General features: G+C 38.4%; 1 non-coding gene across 1 annotated transcript; it reads right to left on the reverse strand.

Annotated features, from left to right (window-relative positions):
* Positions 1-12854: 12854 nt before the first annotated feature.
* On the reverse strand, positions 12855-12958 carry LOC130953500 (small nucleolar RNA R71). The gene has a single exon (XR_009075669.1). It is a non-coding gene; the product is annotated as a small nucleolar RNA R71 (small nucleolar RNA).
* Between the last annotated feature and the right edge of the window lie 1215 nt (positions 12959-14173).

Here is a 14173-nt window from a genome sequence, read left to right on the forward strand (position 1 = left end):
GCTTTTCTAGCATGAATCCTCCTTCCTTTCCCAAGGTTCCGAAGGATTCCAATTATGGATAGTTTTCTTTCCCAAGACACTAACTAATGGAATTAGATCGAGAAGCTTTCTAACAAAATTCAAGAGAAAAGATTGAAGAAGAAGATAAAAACTATTATTGATTCATTGAATTACAATAGAGCTCCCTAACCCATGAAGGGTTTAGTGAGTCATAGCTCTGAATTCAATTGCAAAAAGTATGAAAACTAGAAAAATGATCAAAAGTCTCCAAGTAAAAAAAAAGTCCCCTACTAACTTAAATTCTATCCTTTTATACACTTTCTAAATTGAGCTTCTGTTGTGTTTCTTGGGCTTTGAGGCCTTTCCCTGACTCCTTTTGCTTTGGGTTTATGATCCATAATCTGATGAGGCTGCTGATCCAATTCTGCAACATTCATTGAGCCAACTTAGTGATAATCAAGTATGACACATGACTCAACAAATTGAAATTCCAGACTCATCAATTCTTCAGGCCCAATCCCATAAACCATGATATTCAATTGGGTTTCATACCAGAGTACGTTTAAGTTAATGTTTTGTGCTCAAATGCTAACTTAAACTGCAATCTCTTGGCCCAGAAACCTTTTAAATTAATGGCGTTTAAGTTGCAGTTTAAGCTTAAACTGCAACTTAAACGTTGGACACTCCTGGAGGTGATATAGGTCGAACACGTTTAAGCTTCAGTTTAAGGTTAAACTGAAGCTTAAACGTGGAAATGGAAGAAGGCAACCCTGGAGTGTGGAATTGTCGAACACGTTTAAGCTTCAGTTTAAGGTTAAACTGAAGCTTAAACGTGGGAATGGAAGAAAGCAACCCTGGAGGAGAAATGTCGAACACGTTTAAGCTCCAGTTTAAGCTTAAACTGGAGCTTAAACGTGGAAATGGAGGAAAGCCATCCTGGAGGGTAAAGGTCGAACACGTGGAAATGCAAAACGCAACCCTGGAGGAGAATGGTCGAACACGTTTAAGCTCCAGTTTAAGGTTAAACTGGAGCTTAAACGTGGAAATGGCTCCCTGGTGCTTTCAATTCTGGCGTTTAACTTCCAGTTTAAGGTTAAACTGGAGGTTAAATGCCACTTTCAGCCCTTTCCTCAGCTTTCATGATTTTGGCATTTAAGCTCCAGTTTAAGCTTAAACTGGAGCTTAAACTCCACATGTGATATTCAAGCTTCCTTTATTGATTTTGTTGCTTCCTTGCCTAGCCTCTTCTTCCCTGAAATCATCCAAACAACTACATCAAAGTCTTGCAAAATTTCATGAGAAATCTTTCATTCATAACATTCAAGTAATATAACTAAAAACTCATGAAATTTGCATCAAAATCATACTGTTTGGATGGTTCATTGCTTTGGTATTCATTTAACCATTCTTGGTTACTTTAAGCTCAAGAAAATGCATAAAACAACTAAAACTAACAGAAAAATGCTAGTGAAACTAGCCTAAGATGCCTTGGCATCAGATATTCTACAGACAAAGCGACTGATCTCTTCAGGTTAGGACAATCCGACCTCTTCTCAAAGAGCTCGGTCAAGTCACGAGAAAGCCTAAACAAAGGGCCCAAATAGAGGAACACGCCCCAGATCCTAAGGCAGCCCAAGCCTACAAGAGAAGGGCGGTTCCCTTAAAGATAAGATGACCTCTCTCAAAAGATAAAGATAAGATAAGATAACTAACTTATCTTATCCAAAAAGGTCACTCCACACCATTATAAATACACTGGAGCACCCAGGTATAACTCATACTCTGATTCTACTCAATACCTGCTTAATACCCTTACTAACTTAAGCATCGGAGTCCCTTGCAGGTACCCCCACCCTCCAGAGACGAAGGATCAGCAGCACTTTCAGTCCCACAAGTCAGACACACCAGCTCTGGCCGCTATACACCTGCCGGACACGTCGGCTCCGACCAACACAGAAGATCTCGATCGAGATCGACCTACAGTTTCAGGTAACCCTCGGAACAGTTTCAATCATCCTTCACAACATTCAAGTGGGTAAAAGTCATATCCCTTATCTTTTTAATCCCACTTGAATATGGGCTACTGGAGACGGATGGTCAACTTAGAGCTCTCTGTGGCATTAAGAGCAAGAGGAAGATGATCAGTGGCAAGAATTGTCCTGCAAAGTTCATTATGGTTGGAAGCTCAAAGTTTAAATGCAAAGGTTGGTATAGAGCTCAGCTGAATGGGTCTAGGAAACTGTTTGGTTACTTCAGTGAGAATTCTAAAGTTGAACCACCCGGATGGAATCATGATAATCAACTTGAAGACGGGTGCAGAAACAAGATTTGGGATCCCAGAGGATATTGGAATTGCAAACATTTGTGGAGATTCCTGGATCAGTACAAGCATAAGCCACCATAACAAGGAGCTCATCAAATGTACAACTTAAGGACTTTAACTAAAAGTGCTAGGTGGGAGACAACCCACCATGGTATGATCGTTCTCTTTTTAGTTTTAATTTTAGTCTGTTTTTGAATTTTTATTGAACCTGGAATTATTCATATCATCCATATCAGCACTGCATTTGCATCTGCATATGAAAAAAAATCGCACACGACGCGGCAGCGTCGCTGACGCGTCCGCGTCACTAGTGCGTTGGGGAGAAAATAATTGAACAGAGAGTCACGCGAAAGCGTGGCTGGAGGCACGCCTTTAGCATAACTTGACCCCACACGACCGCGTCGCTCACGCAACCGCGTCATGTGGGAACTTTGGTCTCCCACGCGACCGCGTCACCCACGCGGCCGCGTGCCATAAAAATCGACGTGAAAATGGTGCATAGCCAAAAGTTATGCTGGAGTGGTGCTGGACTGGTGCTGAAAGCACAACCTTACCACGCGGACGCATGGCTCATGCGTCCGTGTCATATCCCCATATAGGCCACTGATGAGCGGATATTTTATACGCTTTTTGGGGGTAATTTCATGTAGATTTTTAGTATGTTTTAATTAGTTTTTTAGTAGAATATTATTAGTTTTTAGGCAAAAATCATATTTCTGGACTTTACTATGAGTTTGTGTGTTTTTCTGTAATTTCAGGTATTTTCTGGTTGAAATTGAGGGAGCTGAGCAAAAATCTGAGTTAGGCTGAAAAAGGACTGCTGATGCTGTTGGATCCTGACCTCCCTGCACTCGAAATGGATTTTCTGGAGCTACAGAAGTCCAATTGGCGCGCTCTCAACGGCGTTGGAAAGTAGACATCCAGGGCTTTCCAGAAATATATAATAGTCCATACTTTGCGCAAAGATAGACAACATAAACTGGCGTTCAACGCCAGTATCATGCTGCTGTCTGGCGTCCAGCGCCAGAAACAGGTTACAAGCTGGAGTTCAACGCCAGAAACAGGTTACAACCTGGCGTTGAACGCCCAAAACAGCCCCAGGCACGTGAGAAGCTTAAGTCTCAGCCCCAACACACACCAAGTGGGCCCCAGAAGTGGATTTCTGCATCATCTATCATAGTTTACTCATTTTCTGTAAACCTAGGTTACTAGTTTACTATTTAAACAACTTTTAGAGATTAACTTTGGATCTCATGACATTTTCAGATCTGAATTTTATACACTTTGACAGCATGAGTCTCTAAACTCCATTGTTGGGGGTGAGGAGCTCTGCAGCGTCTCGATGAATTAATGCAATTGTCTCTATTTCTCCATTCAAACATGTGTGTTCCTATCTAAGATGTTCATTCGCGCTTAATTATGAAGAAGGTGATGATCCGTGACACTCATCACCTTCCTCAATCCATGAACGTGTGCCTGACAACCACCTCTGTTCTACATCAGATTGAATGAGCTTCTCTTAGATTCCTTAATCAGAATCTTCGTGGTATAAGCTAGAATTGATGGCGGCCACTCTTGAGGATCCGGAAAGTCTAAACCTTGTCTGTGGTATTCCGAGTAGGATTCAAGGATTGAATGGCTGTGACGAGCTTCAAACTCGCAATTGCTGAGCGTGATGACAAACGCAAAAGGATCAATGGATCCTATTCCAACATGATCGAGAACCGACAGATGATTAGCCGTGCTGTGACAGAGCATCTGGACCGTTTTCACTGAGAGGATGGGAGGTAGCCACTGACAATGGTGACACCCTACATACAGCTTGCCATAGAAGGAACTTTGCACTTTTCCATGGATGGAATATTACATTACAGAAATTCAAAAGACAAAGCATCTCCAAAACTCCAATATATTCTCCATTACTGCATTACAAGTAATTAATTCTCGCTCTTTTATTTTTCTAATAATTCCAACTGATAACTTTAATTGATATCCTGACTAAGAATAATAAAATAAACATAGCTTGCTTCAAACCAATAATCTCCGTGGGATCGACCCTTACTCACGTAAGGTATTACTTGGACGACCCAGTGCACTTGCTGGTTAGTGGTACGAGATCATAAGAAATTTTGATTTTGATATTGGGATTAAGATTTCGTGCACCAAGTTTTTGGTGCCGTTGCCGGGGATTATTCGAGTTTGAACAACTAAAGGTTTATTTTCTTGCTTAGATTAGGAAGAATTTATCCTTTTTTTTCGCTAGAATTGCATCTTTTATTATCCCTTTTTAAATATTTTTTTTAAAAATATTATTTTTCTTTATCAATTTTTAATTTTTTTTTCGTGAGTTTAGTGTCTTGTTCTAAGTTTGGTATCAATTGCATATTTTATATTTTTCTTTAAAATTTTTGAACTTGTGTTCTTTGTTCTTCATTTATCTTCAAGTAGTTCTTGTTTATTTTTCTTGTTTGATCTTGAGTTTTTCTTGTTTTGTGTCTTTTCTTGTTTTTCTTGTGCTTTTTCAAAATATTAACTTTCAAAAATTATACTTTTATCCATAAAAATAATACATCTTTAAAATACGTTACATTTTTAGCTCAGTTGGTTATAGCGTTGGCTTATGTTATTGGCAATTGGGCATCTTCTTTTTAAAATCTTTTTTTTTTAAATAATTTTTCTTAATTTAATCTTGTGCCAAACTTTAAGTTTGGTGTTTTCTTGTTGATCTTTCTTTAATTTTCGAAAATTTATCTTGGTTTTCTAAAAAATTTTAAGTTTGGTGTTCTTTCTTTTGTTCTTGGTGTTCTTGTGAATCTTCAAGGTGTTCTTGAGTCTTTCTTGTGTTTTGATCTTAAAATTTTTAAGTTTGGTGTTCCTTGGTATTTTCCCTCCAAAATTTTCGAAAATAAGGAGCATTGGATCTAAAAATTTTAAGTCTTGTGTCATTTTTGTGTTTTTTTCTCTTTCATCATAAAATTCAAAATTCAAAAAAAAATATATCTTTTCTAACTAATTTTAAACTCTAACTTCGAAATTTTTTATATAAAGATTTCAAATTTCAATTTCAAAATTTTTTTCGAAAATCTTTACAAAATATTTTTAATTTCTTTTTTTTTATATTTTATTTATTTCGTTTTTATTTATTCCATTTTTATTTTATTTTTATTAAATAAATAATATCAACATACATATCATCTCCCTTGTTCCATCATGGAATTAAGTGGAAATGAACAGTCCAGGAGGACTCTGGGGTCATATGCTAACCCCACTACTGCTTCATATGGGAGTAGTATCTGTATACCCTCCATTGGAGTTAGTAGCTTTGAGTTGAATCCTCAGCTCATTATCATGGTGCAGCAAAACTGCCAATATTCCGGTCTCCCACAGGAAGAACCTACAGAGTTTCTGGCACAATTTTTACAAATTGCTGACACAGTACATGATAAGGAAGTAGATCAGGATGTCTACAGATTATTACTGTTTTCATTTGCTGTAAAAGATCAAGCTAAGAGGTGGTTAAATAACCAGCCTAAGAACAGCATAAAAACATGGAAACAGCTGTCAGAAAAATTCCTGAATCACTATTTCCCTCCAAAACGGATGACACAGCTAAGGCTAAGCATCCAAGGCTTCAAACAAGGAGATAATGAATCCCTTTATGATGCCTGGGAGAGATACAGAGAGATGCTAAGAAAATGCCCCTCTGAAATGTTTTCAGAGTGGGTGCAATTAGACATCTTCTACTATGGGCTTACAGAAAAAGCTCAGATTTCTCTAGACCACTCAGCTGGTGGATCTATACATATGAGAAATACAATTGAAGAAGCTCAAGAGCTTATTGATACAGTTGCCAGAAATCAGCATCTGTACCTAAGCAGTGAATCTTCCATGAAAGAAGAAGCTAAAACAGTAACTGCTGAACTCAGTCCTGTGGATCAAGCTAACGAATTCAATCAGCAATTAGACTTTCTAACCCAGCAACTAGCCGAATTCAAGGAAATACTACAGGAAACAAGAATGGCTAACAGGAATATAGAAGTACAGTTAAAGCAAACAGAAAAGCAACTGTCAAAACAAATAGCAGAAGAATGCCAAGCAGTTCAATTAAGAAGTGGGAAAACATTAAATACTTCACCTCAAAGCAGCAGGAAGCCAAGAAATGAACAAATAGCTACTCAAAATCCCTCTGAGGACAATCAGAGCCCAGAGAGGAATAATGCTGGCGCTGAACGCCCAGACCATGCTCATTCCTGGCGTTCAATGCCAGAAACAAGCATGAATCCGGCGTTGAACGCCCAAAGGGAGCACAGTTCTGGCGTTCAGATGCCAGTAACAAATAAGAAGTTGGCGTCTAACGCCACTCCAGCTCCCACCCCTGGCATTCAAACGCCAGTGGGGGATCAAACACATACAAGTGCTGATAACAACCCTTCTAAAAAGGCTTCCCAACCCACTTCTGTAGGTAATAAACCTGCAGCAACTAAAGTTGAGGAATACAAAGCCAAAATGCCTTATCCTCAAAAACTCCGCCAAGCAGAACAGGATAAGCAATTTGCCCGCTTTGCAGACTATCTCAGGACTCTTGAAATAAAGATTTCGTTTGCAGAAGCACTTGAGCAAATACCCTCTTATGCTAAGTTCATGAAAGAGATCTTAAGTCATAAGAAGGATTGGAGGGAAACTGAAAAAGTTTACCTCACTGAAGAATGCAGTGCAGTCATTCTGAAAAGCTTACCTGAGAAGCTTAAAGATCCCGGGAGCTTTATGATACCATGCACATTAGAGGGTAATTCTACCAAGCAAACTCTATGTGACCTTGGGGCAAGTATCAACCTAATACCTGTATCTATTATCACAAAGCTCGGTTTGACTGAAGAAGTCAAACCAACCCGGATATGTCTTCAACTTGCTGATGGCTCCATTAAATACCCATCAGGCGTGATTGAAGACATGATTGTCAAGGTTGGGCCATTTGCCTTTTCTACTGACTTTGTGGTGCTGGAAATGGAGGAGCACAAGAGTGCAACTCTCATTCTAGGAAGACCGTTCCTAGTAACTGGCCGAACCCTCATTGACGTCCAAAAAGGGGAAGTAACCTTGAGAGTCAATGAGGAGGAGTTCAAGTTGAATGTTGTCAAAGCCATGCAACATCCAGACACCCCAAATGACTTCATGAGTGTTGATATTATTGACTCTCTGGTAAGAGAGGTCAATATGGCTGAGAGTCTCGAATCAGAGCTAGAGGACATCTTTAAAGATGTTCAGCCTGATCTGGAGGAATCAGAGAGAATAGTAGAACCTCTGAAAATCCCTCAGGAAGAGGAAAAACCTCCTAAACCCGAGCTCAAACCATTACCACCATCCCTAAAATATGCATTCCTGGGAGAAGGTGATACCTTTCCTGTAATCATAAGCTCTACCTTAGAGCCACAGGAAGAGGAAGCACTAATTCAAGTGCTAAGGACACACAAGACAGCTCTTGGGTGGTCCATCAGTGATCCCAAGGGCATTAGCCCAGCCAGATGCATGCACAAGATCTTACTGGAGGGTGACACCAAGCCAGCGGTTCAACCACAAAGGCGGCTGAATCCAGCCATGAAGGAGGTGGTGCAGAAAGAGGTCACTAAGTTACTAGAGGCTGGGATTATTTATCCTATTTCGGATAGCCCCTGGGTAAGCCCTGTCCAAGTCGTCCCTAAGAAAGGTGGCATGACAGTAGTTCATAATGAAAAAAATGAACTGGTTCCTACAAGAACAGTTACTGGGTGGCGTATGTGTATTGATTATAGAAGGCTCAATACAGCTACCAGAAAGGATCATTTTCCTTCACCATTCATAGACCAGATGCTAGAAAGACTGGCAGGTCATGAATACTACTACTTCCTGGATGGATATTCAGGTTATAATCAAATTGCAGTAGATCCAAAAGATCAAGAGAAAACGACATTCACATGTCCATCTGGAGTATTTGCATACAGAAGGATGCCATTTGGCCTGTGCAATGCACCTGCAACCTTTTAGAGGTGCATGCTCTCAATTTTCTCTGATATGGTGGAAAATTTTCTGGAAGTCTTCATGGATGACTTTTCAGTATTTGGAGACTCATTCAGCTCCTGTCTTGACCATCTAGCACTTGTTCTAAAGAGATGCCAAGAGATTAACCTGGTTTTAAACTGGGAAAAATGTCACTTTATGGTGACTGAAGGAATTGTCCTTGGGCACAAAATCTCGAACAAGGGAATAGAGGTGGATCAAGCTAAGGTAGAGGTAATTGAAAAATTACCACCACTTGCCAATTTTAAGGCAATCAGAAGCTTTCTGGGGCATGCAGGATTCTATAGGAGGTTTATAAAGGATTTTTCAAAAATCGCCAAACCTCTGAGCAACCTGCTAGCAGTGGTTTACGCCATTGACAAATTCAGATCCTATTTAGTAGGATCAAAAGTGATTGTGTACACTGATCATGCTGCTCTTAAATATCTACTCACAAAGCAGGATTCAAAACCCAGACTTATAAGATGGGTGTTGCTTCTGCAAGAGTTTGATATAGAAATAAGAGACAAAAAAGGGACAGAGAATCAGGTAGAAGATCACCTGTCCCGAATAGAACCAGTAGAAGGGGCGTCCCTCCCTCTTACTGAGATCTCTGAAACCTTTTCGGATGAGCAACTCTTTGCCATCCAGGAAGTGCCATGGTTTGCAGATATTGCAAACTACAAGGCAGTGAGGTTCATACCCAAAGGGTACAGTAGGCAGCATGATGAGCGGATAATTTATACGCTTTTTGGCATTATTTTTAGGTAGTTTTTAGTAAGTTCAAGCTACTTTTAGGGATGTTTTCATTAGTTTTTATGTTAAATTCACATTTCTGGACTTTACTATGAGTTTGTGTGTTTTTCTGTGATTTCAGGTAATTTCTGGCTGAAATTGAGGGACTTGAGCAAAACTCTGAAAAAGGCTGACAAAAGGACTGCTGATGCTGTTGGAATCTGACCTCCCTGCACTCAAAATGGATTTTCTGGAGTTACAGAACTCCAAATGGCGCGCTCTCAACGGCGTTAGAACGTAGACATCCAGAGCTTTCCAGAAATATATAATAGTCCATACTTTATTCGGAAATTGACGACGTAACTTGGCGTTGAACGCCAAGTACATGCTGCTGTCTGGAGTTAAACGCCAGAAAAACGTCATGATCCGGAGTTGAACGCCCAAAACACGTCATAACTTGGAGTTCAACTCCAAGAAAAGCCTCAGCTCGTGGATAGAACAAGCTCAGCCCAAGCATACACCAAGTGGGCCCCGGAAGTGGATTTATGCATCAATTACTTACTCATGTAAACCCTAGTAGCTAGTCTAGTATAAATAGGACTTATTACTATTGTATTAGACATCTTTTGATCACTTTAGATCTGAAGAGCATCTTTGGACGATTAGGTCTCTTGATCATTCAGGGGGCTGGCCATTCGGCCATGCCTGAACCTTTCACTTATGTATTTTCAACGGTAGAGTTTCTGCACACCATAGATTAAGGGTGTGGACCTCTGCTGTACCTCAAGTTTCAATACAATTACTATTACTTTCTATTCAATTCTCTTTTATTCTTATTCCAAGATATACATTGCACAACACCTTGATGAATGTGATGATCCGTGACAACTCATCATCATTCTCACCTATAAACGCGCGTGATTGACAACCACTTCCGTTCTACCTTAGACGGAGCGCATATCTCTTAGATTCCCCAACAGAATCTTCGTGGTATAAGTTAGATAGATGGCGGCATTCATGAGGATCCGGAAAGTCTAAACCTTGTCTATGGTATTCCGAGTAGGATTCTGGGATTGAATGACTGTGACGAGCTTCAAACTCCTGAAGGCTGGGCGTGATGACAAACGCAAAAGAATCAAGGGATTCTATTCCAACCTGATTGAGAACCGACAGATGATTAGCCGTGCTGTGACAGAGCATATGACCATTTTCACTGAGAGGATGGGATGTAGCCATTGACAACGGTGATGCCCTACATACAGCTTGCCATGGAAATGAGTAAGAAGGATTGGATGAAAGCAATGAGAAAGTAGAGATTCAAGAGGAGCACAGCATCTCCATACGCCTATCTGAAATTCCCACTATTGATTTACATAAGTATTTCTATCCCTTTTTATTTTCTTTTTATTATTAGTTTTCAAACTCATCATAAACCAATTTAATCTGCCTAACTGAGATTTACAAGGTGACCATAGCTTGCTTCATACCAACAATCTCTGTGGGATCGACCCTTACTCACGTAAGGTTTATTACTTGGACGACCCAGTGCACTTGCTGGTTAGTTGTGCGGAGTTGTGAATTGAATATTAGACACCGTGATATTGAGCACCAAGTTTTTGGAGCCATTACTGGGAATTGTTTCGAGTTAGAAAAGAATGAATCACAATTTCGTCCACCAAGTTTTTGGCGCCGTTGCCGGGGATTGTTCGAGTATGGACAACTGACGGTTCATCTTGTTGCTCAGATTAGGTAATTTTCTTTTCAAAAACTTTTTCAAAATTTTTCTTTTCTTTTTTTTCGTTTTTTCCAAAAATATTTTCGAAAAAAAATTTTTAATAAAAATCCAAAAAAATCATAAAATCATAAAAACCAAAAATATTTTGTGTTTCTTGTTTGAGTCTTGAGTCAATTTTTAAGTTTGGTGTCAATTGCATGCTTTTAAAAATTTTTCTTGCACTTTTCGAAAATTCCATGCATTCATAGTGTTCTTCATGATCTTCAAGTTGTTCTTGACAAGTCCTCTTATTTGATCTTGATGTTTTCTTGTTTTGTGTTGTTTGTTGTTTTTCATATGCATTTTTCGTTTGTTAGAGTCCATGCGTTAAAGATTTCTAAGTTTGGTGTCTTGAATGTTTTCTATGCATCAAAAATTTTTCAAAATTATGTTCTTGATGTTCATCATGATCTTCAAAGTGTTTTTGGTGTTCATCTTGACATTCATAGTGTTCTTGCATGCATTATGTGTTTGATCCAAAATTTTCATATTTTGGGTCATTTTTATGTTTTTCTCTCTCATCATTAAAAATTCAAAAAAATCAAAAAAATATATTTTCCTTATTTCCCTCCAAATTTTCGAAATTTTGGGTTGACTTGGTCAAAAATTTTTAAAAATTAGTTGTTTCTTACAAGTCAAGTCAAATTTTCAATTTTAAAAATCTTATCTTTTCAAAATCTTTTTCAAAAATCATATCTTTTCCATTTTTTCCTTTTTTTTTTGAAAATTTCAAAATTCTTTTTCAAAATATTTTCAAAATCTTTTTCTTATCTTTATATCAAATTTTCAAAAATTAGCTAACAATTAATGTGATTGATTCAAAAATTTGAAGTTTGTTACTTTCTTGTTAAGAAAAGTTCAATCTTTAAATTCTAGAATCTTATCTTGTAGTTTCTTGTTAGTTAAGTCTTTTTAAAAATTAAATCTTTTTCAAAATATCTTTTTCTTAAAATTTTTATCTTATCTTTTTCAAAAATTTTATCTTTTTCAAAAACTTTGATTTAAAAAAAAAATCTTATCTAACTTCTTACCTTCTTATCTTTTTAAAATTTGATTTCAAATCTTTTTCAATTAACTAACTAACTTTTTGTTTGTTTCCTATCTTTTTCAAAACCACCTAACTACTTTTTCCTCTCTAATTTTCGAAAATATCTCACCTCTTTTTCAAAAATTTTTTTAATTAACCAATTGTTTCATGTTTTAATTTTAATTACTTTTTATCTCTAATTTTTGAAAATACTAATTCCTTTTTCAAAATTATTTTCGAAATTCTCCCTCTCTTTTCATATTCTATTTAATTATTTAATTACTAACACTTCTCTTCACCTCTCTCCATCTAAATATCCGAAACCATTCTCCTTTCCTTATCCCCTTTCTTTTTCTACTAACATAAAGGAATCTCTATACTATGACATAGAGGATTCCTCTTTCTTTTCTTGTTTTCTTCTCTTTCATATGAGCAGGAACAGGGAAAAAGGCACTCTTGTTGAAATTGATCCAGAACCTGAAAGGACTCTAAAGAGAAAATTAAGAGAAACTAAATTATAACAATCCAGAAACAACCTTTCAGAAATTTTCGAACAAGAGAAGGAGATGGCAGCCGAAAATAATAATAATGCAAGGAGAATGCTTGGTGACTTCACAAAGCCAACGTCCAAATTTGATGGAAGAAGCATCTCCATTCCTGCCATTGGAGCCAACAACTTTGAGCTGAAACCTCAGCTAGTTGCCTTAATGCAACAAAACTGCAAGTTTTATGGACTTCCATCTGAAGATCCTTATCAGTTTTTAACTGAGTTCTTGCAGATCTGTGAGACTGTAAAGACGAATGGGGTTGATCCTGAAGTCTACAGACTCATGCTTTTCCCTTTTGCTGTAAGAGACAGAGCTAGAATATGGTTGGATTCACAACCTAAGGATAGCCTGGACTCCTAGGATAAGCTGGTCATAGCCTTCTTGGATAAATTCTTTCCTCCTCAAAAGCTGAGCAAGCTGAGAGTGGATGTTCAAACCTTCAAACAAAAAGATGGTGAATCCCTCAATGAAGCTTGGGAAAGATACAAGCAGTTGACCAAAAGATGTCCATCTGACATGTTTTCAGAATGGACCATATTAGATATATTCTATTATGGTCTATCTGAATTTTCGAAAATGTCATTGGACCATTCTGCAGGTGGATCTATTCACCTAAAGAAAACGCCTGAAGAGGCTCAAGAACTCATTGACATGGTTGCAAACAACCAATTCATGTACACTTCTGAGAGGAATGCCGTGAATAATGGGATACCTCAGAGGAAAGGAGTTCTTGAAATTCATGCTCTGAATGCCATATTGGCTCAGAACAAAGTGTTGACTCAACAGGTCAACATGATCTCTCAAAATCTGAATGGATGGCAATATGCATCCAACAGTACTAGAGAGGCAGCTTCTGAAGAAGCTTATGATCCTGAGAACCCTGCCATGGCAGAGGTTAATTACATGGGTGAACCTTATGGAAACACCTATAACTCATCATGGAGAAATCATCCAAATTTCTCATGGAAGGATCAACAAAAGCCTCAACAAGGCTTTAACAATGGTGGACGCAATAGGCTGAGCAATGGCAAGCTTTTTCCATCATCTTCTCAGCAACAGACAGAGAATTCTGAACAAAACACTTCTAATTTAGCCAATCTAGTCTCTGATCTGTCAAAGGCCACTTTCAGTTTCATGAGTGAAACAAGATCCTCCATTAGAAATCTGGAGGCACAAGTGGGCCAGCTGAGTAAGAAAGTCATTGAAACTCCTCCTAGTATTCTTCCAAGCAATACAGAAGAGAATCCAAAAAGAGAGTGCAAGGCCATTGATATAATCAATGAGGCCGAATGCACAAGGGAGGAGGAGGACGAAAATCCTAGTGAGGAAGACCTCCTGGGACGTCCCTCAAGCAAGAAGGAGTTTCCTATTAAGGATCCAAAGGAATCTGAGGCTCATATAGAGACCATAGAGATTCCATTAAATCTTCTTCTGCCATTCATGAGCTCTGAAGACTATTCTTCCTCTGAAGAGGATGAAGATGTAACTGGAGAGCAAGTTGCTCAATACTTAGGAGCTATCATGAAGCTGAATGCCAAGTTGTTTGGTAATGAGACTTGGGAAAGTGAACCTCCCTTGCTCATTAGTGAACTGGATACCTGGATTCAGCAAATTCTACCTCAAAAGAAACAAGATCCTGGCAAGTTCTTAATACCTTGTACCATAGGTACCATGATCTTTGAAAAAGCTCTGTGTGATCTGGGGTCAGGGATAAATCTTATGCCACTCTCTGT

This window comes from Arachis stenosperma, chromosome 9 (assembly GCF_014773155.1).
Source record: "Arachis stenosperma cultivar V10309 chromosome 9, arast.V10309.gnm1.PFL2, whole genome shotgun sequence".
In the NCBI taxonomy this organism is placed as follows: domain Eukaryota; kingdom Viridiplantae; phylum Streptophyta; class Magnoliopsida; order Fabales; family Fabaceae; genus Arachis; species Arachis stenosperma.